Source organism: Capsicum annuum, chromosome 12, assembly GCF_002878395.1.
Source record: "Capsicum annuum cultivar UCD-10X-F1 chromosome 12, UCD10Xv1.1, whole genome shotgun sequence".
NCBI lineage: Eukaryota > Viridiplantae > Streptophyta > Magnoliopsida > Solanales > Solanaceae > Capsicum > Capsicum annuum.
Window position 1 is genome coordinate 89,246,649 of NC_061122.1, and position 7,200 is coordinate 89,253,848.

The 7,200-nt window shown below is 33.1% G+C and overlaps 1 pseudogene; it reads left to right on the plus strand.

The window, feature by feature from the left end:
* Positions 1 to 2,012: 2,012 nt before the first annotated feature.
* LOC107856034 lies at positions 2,013 to 4,082 on the plus strand (annotated as a pseudogene).
* The last annotated feature ends 3,118 nt before the right edge of the window (positions 4,083 to 7,200 follow it).

Genomic DNA, 7,200 nt, shown 5'->3' on the forward strand with positions numbered 1-7,200 from the left:
AACAGATGACTGGTCTATGCAACAGATCAACTATCAATATTGTTTAGATTTCTTTTAATAGAAGCCTCATCTGTCGCAACAGATAAATTATCTATTGGGAGAAATTAACTTGTTGCGACAGAAGAGAAATCTATTGAAAACAATAAAAATAGTTTTTATACTATTTTAATTTCTTTCAACAGATCACTCATCTGTTGAAACTGATGACTGATCTGTGCAACAGATCAACTGTTAATATTGTTTAGATTTCCTTCAACAGAAGCCTTATATGCCGCAACAGATGAAATATTTGTTGGGAAAAATCAAAGTCTTGGACATTTCATCATATTAGAATAGTTGGTAGGATTTCAAATAACAGATTGCTTATCCGTTGCATTAGATAATTTAGTTATTGCATTAGATTATCCATCTATTGCATTAGATGGTTTATTTGTTGCATCAGATGGTTCATCTGTTGTAGGAAAAAAATACTAGCCGAATTTTGTTTAATAGAATAGCAATAATATCACCATTTAATATCAAATACACAACAACAACAAATCAACCCAACAACAGCAACACAACACAGATGCCAAAAACATCAACAGTGACCAAAAATACAAAAATTCTTATTTTGTTAGTACAAACACAAAGAACAAAAATCAAACTTCAAAAAACTCAACAGACACCAATAAATTAAATCAACAGTTCTACAACAAGAACTACAGTAACAACAAAAAAAAATTCACTCCGAAAAGATAAGAGAAGAATAAGAAATACCAGAAATTAGGTTTTTCCTCAGTCCTCATTTCAAATTTAAGCAGCAAATATTGAAATTGTTAACCAATACTAGAAGAGAAGTTGGCTCAAGTTCCTTTTTTTCTTAATAACTAAAAAGCCCTAATTTTTTACCTGTGAAAGAAGAAAAGGGATGATAAAGAACTCAAAGTTGTTGTCACCGGAGAGTAATGTTGTCATGTAGATTGAAGGTTGAAATTCAAAAAGGAACTCGAAGCCCAACTATTTGTCGTGGGAGGTTGAAGTCGCCAGGGATTGAAGGGAAAAATTTGCAGAACTATTGGTTGGGAGAAACTTGAGAGAAACAGTCAAGATAGAGATAGGGAAGAGAGGAGAGAGATGGATGATTTGGAGAGGAGAGAGGTATGGGTTGATGTGTATTTTTATAAAGATTAGAAAGTTTTGAAAATATTAATCAAGTCCACAATTAACTTAATTAAGTTTCCTAATTACGTTAGCCCCTTTAAGTTGTTCAATGTCGCCAATGAAGACTTAAATGATACCTTTTCTTCAATTTTCTCAAGTAAGTAAAGTATACCTATACCTGACAAAGTTGATACAACTCATCAAATTATGAATTCAAGCTACTGAATATCAATTTTCATTACAAAATATGTATACATATTACCATCGTTAACTTTTACCTGCTACTTTTAACATATTAAAGAAAATATATATATATATATATATCTTTTCTACTCTATAGAAGCACGAGTAATCGAACAACCAAGGGTATAAAGGTAATTTTATAACTACCAAATACACTGTTCTAGAAGCATCCGCATTCTTCTTTCATCTTCCTACCGCCAATACTAGATTTTTATCTCAACTCTATACACAACTCTAGAATCATCAATTCTTCCATCCCTCTTGTTCCAACAATAGTAAATTGATTCATAATTTGTGATAGGTTCAAATATGTTTTCCTTCAAATTTCGCAATAAATTTTTGTCAGCTTTATTCAAAATCAACTCACTCAATTTTATGGCTAAAATCCATGGTGGATGTGAAAGGTTTTTGTTGCCCTCCTAAATCTTCTATTTTTTAAAAAAAAATATGTTATATCTTTAAGAAATTGCGTTTGTTCTATAAAATTGCTCTGTTGATATGAAGTTGTCTCATATTTTATTTATGAATTGTTGACTTGCTGATTGTGGGTTGTTTGGAATTTTTGGAAAGATGGGTTCTTTGATTTTGTTTTTGGGGTTGAAGCGAGGGAAATCATAGAGGTTTTTATGGGTTTTGTTGAAGAAAAGTGCAAACCAGGAAGTTTGGACAGTGGAGAACATACTCTACTTGATGAAATGAAGTTGTTGAAGGAAATGCAGGATCATATTGGTTAGCCCCTTGTCAATTATTGGTTTTTTCTTGTTCATTACATAAACATGAACCTCTTCCGACGAAAATTTGTACTGTTTATAAATAGTTAAAAATATGTTTTATGTATATGTTTATAATAGATGTTGAACCTCTCTAGCTTCCTCATGTGTTTACTTCTTTGTATTTTGAAGCTCCTTAGTGAAATTCATGGCTCTGCCGCTAAATGATGGCCTCAGAGGAGCATCATATGAGCTCAGATCAGACTAGGCAAAAAAATAAAATTGAATTGAAATTGACCATCTTCTAGCTTTAAAATTTATGAACTAACTACTATTTTTTTTAAGAATCAAACAATCTTTGTGTATTTTTTTGGTTCCCTTGTAATAAAAATATGATCTTGATTCAGTGTAGGAGCAAGGAAGCTAATAAATTCTGAGTTGTGTCATGCTTGTGCTGGCCCACTTGTAACATTACCTCAGGTTGGAAGCCTTGTGTATTAATTTCCACAGAGGCACAGTGAACAGGTTTAATCTCTTTCCTGTTATTTTTATTTGGTACTAATTTTTGTTGCAATTTCTTTTCAAAATTGTACGTTCCCTACTTACACTATTAGGCAAGAGTATTCTTTTTAATTCAAGAACTCAAAATTATCAGAATTTAAATCTGTTAATGTCGAAGTAAGACAAAATTATTCTATTGTAGTTCTTCAAACCCTTTATATTGAGAAATTTATTCAACAGTTGATGTGGTGTTTTCTAGGTGAATCGGAGAAAATAATGTACTACTTGAGATGTAACTTATACATGTATGATTTTGTTTTGTCTTTCCAGTTAAACTCTCTCTTCCTACTAGTTCAAACAAAAGATATCAAAACTGTTTTATTTTGAGTTCTTTTTATTTTGTCCTATTAGAATGATAAAGAGAATCATACAATAAGTTGTAAATCTGTAGTTGTTTAATTTGAACTTGAATCAAGTTGTATTTATGGATAAAAATACTTTATGTTAATTATAAAACATTTCCCCTTCATTGGTTAAATATCTTTAACTTCTTTCTTCGTTGGCATCTATGACCATATCCTAGAAAAAGTATTCATGTAATTCTATCTATACAGTTAGGAAATCCAAGAAAAAGGTCTTATGGAAATTTGTTGTGCAAAGATTATTTGTTCTGTCCTTCCACAGTATGTGCATTGTTGGTTGTTGAAATAGCACCATATCTAGGAGTCTCTAATAATAATCTAACTTGTTACAACAGGTGGCAGTTTCCACAAATAGAACAGCAACTTCACATATACCTAATTATCCAAATCTTCCTTCTCAGTTGTTGTGCCAGGTTCACAATGTTACCCTACATGTATGCACTTTTGATATATATTCTCTTAAAATATTATATAGGAGAACTATTTGCAATTGGTCTGATATCATATCATTGTTTACTTGTCTTGTCATTTACAGGCAGAAAAGGAGACAAATGAGATTTATGCCAAAATGAGCCTCCAACCTGTGAATTCTATAAGTTTTCTAATCTATTATTTGTGGCAAAATTAAAATAGATACTAATGTACTGAAGGAGGAGAAGGATGTTTTTACGATTGAAAACTTGCTGAAATTCTTCCCGTGTACCTGTTGTTGGTCAGGAGGGAGATGTCTTCCCATTCTTGATTTTGGACTGAAGCCTAATAAATATCCAACTGATTTCTTTTGCAAAACTTGGACTGCCAGTGATACGAGCACACATGATGGATTTTCTTTTCCTAGAAGAGTAGCGGAAAAGTTTTTCCCACCCTTGGTAAGTTTTATGTTTTGTTGAATAAGTTACATTTGCCAAAAGGAAGAAGAAAAGACTTAAAAATTTTCCTGGCTTTTCATGTTGTATTTACTACTCTTTTAGGATTACTCAATGCAACCTCCCAACACAAGATCTTGTTGTACGAAACTTGCACGATAATACTTCAATGTATTTCTGCAAGCAGATATTATGTCATTTTCAAAAAATCTTATTCAAATCCTAGAAAAATACTATTCTCATTTTTTTGGAGGGAGTAAAGTAGTAAGATTCATATATGCAAACTAGGTATCTGTCAGTAAGCGATCAAGCTTAGATAAACTGCCCTCACATTCCATCATAATAAAACAAATAATTGTCATGCGTTTACTATCAGGATAACAAAATTATATCAACTTAATTAAGTGACACTATCCAGAAACACAGAGAACATGACCATGAGTAATAGAAATAGTAAAATTAAATGTGACATTGAGTTTAGATTGCCCAAACTGATGTTAGAGAAATACATATGGTAGGTGTATCAAATAAATAAAATTTTTATATTCCACAGAAGTAAAGAAGTATTAGTCTTAAATGTGCTCGATCATGGAAGAAAATATAAACATGACAATAGAAGAAAGAGGGTGGGTGGGTGGGTGGGTGGGCTAATGGCTATACAGTACTACTCTTAATCCACACGTACACTCAAAGAGTAGTACAGCATCAAGAAACTGAATGATTCCTTTTCCTTTGAAAATTAGGAAATCGAGTTTCTGAACTTGCTTTTCCCGCTAATGCCTGATTTGAATGGAACATTGCACTAATCTTTCTCAATTTGTGATGGACTTGAATAACTTATTGGCGGGATAATATGATTTCACTAGCCCCTGTTTCATAAACCCGTGATCTTTTTCTATATCCGTAAGCCTCATTCTCATTCTTGCTACCTCAAGCTTTAATTCGCTATTTTCTCTCTTCACCAATGCATAATTATCTCTAGGAGAGATTCATCCACTTTCGCCTCCAATGCTTGAATGATGAGGAAACTGACCCCCAAGTCTATACCGTTCAGAGTCCTTAATGTTCGGATGAACCTGCACTCAAAAATTTTATGTGGCAACCTGATTCATGTATGTATATAGGGGAACAAGAAGTTAATTTCACTTTACCTTGAGGAAAACATCTACAACTCGATATAGTCCATCATCAACTAGACGAGCATATTTTGGAAACAACTCTGTTGTTGACATGAAGCTGTCTCATATTTTATTTATGAATTATTTCTAAGTTTGAAAGTTTTATTTGAATTTTTTTTAAAACAAAAAATTTTAATCTTGCATGGGAATTTGAGACTGCATACGATACATATAGGTACGACACAATAAATAAATTTTGAGTTTTTTTAGTTAAGTCATAATAGTACTATTTAAATGGTAGAAATGTGTAACGCCCCATATTTCAGACTAGAATGAAAATCCGTCATTCATATGAGTAGATGTTCCAAAAGCCTCGAATCCCATGTAAATTTAGTGTGTTAATAAATTATGTAGTGTGGAAATCTATTTGAGCATGAATTTAGATCATAGAGGTCTCCTAACTCAAGGACAAGTTGAAAGCTTTCCTATCGTTCAAGTTTTAGTGAGTGTCAAAACTTAGGTCAATTTCAATCAACCATAAATCCTTGTATATATCGAATTAGAGGACCTACTATATGTAAAATGAAATATCTTTGAATTATCTTTCCAACGATATCAATTTTACCAAAATTCGATATCAGAGAAAAAATTTATACCCATTTTACTCCAGCATGTCAGCCTAGAAAACTGAGTGATGACATTCGTGATAACTTATCACAAGTGTGACGACTTATCACAAACGTCGTCAACCTTAGGCAGAATCCAGCCCCCAGTGAAGACATTTCTAATAAGTTTTTAGAAGTGTGACGACTTATCACGAATGTCATCCGCCTTAGGCAGAAACCAGCTCCCAAGTGACGATATTTGTGACGACTTATCACAAATATGATGACATTTCAGCCTTGGTCGTCACCTAAGATTTTCAGCAATTGGGAAGTGGTTTAAGGGTATTTTGGCCTTTTTCTTCACCTCTCACGACTTATAAACCTCAAGGGATGTAACTTTCTCTTATTTTTCTTTAGTTAAACATCTAAAAAACCCTCTCTTACACTTTCAACCACAAGATTAGGGTTTATATTAAAATCATCTCCCAAAAGCAAGACTCAAGCCCTTTTTCCAAGATAATCAAGAATTAAGTTTCCCAATCCAAGAACTCTCTAGCAACTCATCAAAGTTTCCTTTCTAAGGTATGCGTAGTGTTCATCCATGGATCCCTTTCATCCATGGGGCTCAAGAATCATGTTTTAAATTATAAATTGTGATTTCCTTGGATGGATTAAGATTGTCAAATTGATAAGTACACCTATGCCCAAAGTTGTGCATATAAGGTGTTTGATAAAATACCAAGAATGATAGAATCCATGTTTTTATGACTTAGTGCTTAAATGACAAGTCTATGTTCTATTCCTTATGTGTCCACATGAATTCCATGTTATTTATATGTGTTGTTGTTATGAGTTGTTGTTGTGATATGAAATGTCCATCATATTGAGGTATGCAAGTATACCCATGTTATATGTATTCCCTTTCATGTATAAGGTGTTGAGAACTATGTGTAGTATGAAATTCCCTACTTATGGTATTATGAATTATGGATGTTATTCTTATGATCAAGAATTATCATGTTTGTCAATTTCCTTCCATCGAGTCCTGGGGGTACTTGTACCTAAAAAATATAACTACATGCCTAGAGCTGAGTCAGTCTCAAGATAATCTCAGTCATTCTATGATCAGTAGATCTCAGTCAGTTACAAAATTCAGAACTCTCAGACAGTTATAGAACTTAAGAAATCTCAGTAATCTAAGTATCGTTATTATTCAAGCTTCAGTTCAGTACTCAGCTCAGATCTCAGTAGCATTCAAGAAATCAATTCAAAACTTAGTATCATTCAGTTGGATAATAGATTCAGTAGTATTCCGTCAGATAATGGAACCAAGTGATCTCAATCAGCTCAGTCAAGTAAGAAACTCAGTAACAGCTTCAGTTCAATTTAAGTACAAGTTCTAGGAATCAGTTCAGAGTCTTTCAGTTGGGAGTAGGAGCTAGCACCAAGCGAGTGCAGGGATGGTGGCTTCCCGTCAGAGAGGCAGAGTCATTAGGAGCAATTCTTAAACTCCAGAACTGCATATCCAGCATAAGATGTAGGAGTCACCCGTCAGAAAAAGGCTTGTCACCCGTCAGAGAGGCTTGACTATT